We start from the raw sequence: 983 nt of genomic DNA, 5'->3' as shown, positions 1-983 counted from the left end.
ACAGGCAGTCTTGCATGTCATCTCCATCAAAAAGCGAACGCCACGGCCGGGAGTCATCCCGGCGCCCGCACTTTAGTAGCGCAACGCCTTATACTACGGCGGGTCTAAAATGTTTAACATTATATATATATATATATATATATATATATATAACGAGAAGAAAGGGGGTTAACCGAGGGACCCGATTTTTATTAGTCATATCATAAGAAGCCAACACTGACATTAAGGACAACATACGGGAAATGACTTGTGCTTAATAAATGAAATAAAGAAACGATAAATTAATGGAAATTAAAATGGATGAAAAAACAACTAGCCGCAGGTGGGAACCGAACCCACAACATTCGCATTTCACGTGCGATGCTCGACCAATTGAGCTACCGCGGCGCCGTTTTCCCATCCACTTTCTTGGGTGTTTATGTGTCCTAGTAGAACCCTGGGAGTGTTAGCCAGTGCCACCACTCACAGACCTTGGCGGCGGACGTGGAACGTCTTTTTTGCCGCAGGCGTCACGAGAACGTGATCTTTTAGAGTAAAGGCAACTGGTCAATAAACCCACATATGCTACCTGAAGGCTTCAATGTTGCCGGATTCGAGACCCTCGTTATGTAATAACGAGAAGAAAGGGGGTTAACCGAGGGGTCCGATTTTTATTAGTCATATCATAAGAAGCCAACAAACACTGACACCAAGGACAACATAGGGGAAATTACTTGTGCTTAAGAAATGAAATAAAGAAACGATAAGTAATAGAAATTGAAGTGGAAGGAAAAAGTGCTTTTTCCTTCCACTTTAATTTCTATTACGTTATCGTAATAATAATATATATATATATATATATATATATATATATATATATATATATATATGTATGTATGTAGCTGGAGAAACGAAGGTGCGCACTTACGAAAATTGCATCTGTAATGTTTTAACGTTTCGGCCGTGGCACAGCCTTCGTCAGAATAAACACAAGCGCGCAGCCG

The 983-nt window shown here is 40.7% G+C and overlaps 1 non-coding gene across 1 annotated transcript; it reads right to left on the bottom strand.

Moving 5' to 3' along the window:
* Nucleotides 1-314: 314 nt before the first annotated feature.
* Nucleotides 315-387, bottom strand: TRNAS-UGA (transfer RNA serine (anticodon UGA)). Its single transcript has one exon. It is a non-coding gene; the product is annotated as a tRNA-Ser (tRNA).
* Between the last annotated feature and the right edge of the window lie 596 nt (nucleotides 388-983).

Source organism: Dermacentor albipictus, chromosome 3 (assembly GCF_038994185.2).
Source record: "Dermacentor albipictus isolate Rhodes 1998 colony chromosome 3, USDA_Dalb.pri_finalv2, whole genome shotgun sequence".
In the NCBI taxonomy this organism is placed as follows: Eukaryota; Metazoa; Arthropoda; class Arachnida; order Ixodida; family Ixodidae; genus Dermacentor; species Dermacentor albipictus.
The sequence above is the reverse complement of the archived record's forward strand: the minus strand, read 5'-3'. Positions and strand labels throughout refer to the sequence as shown.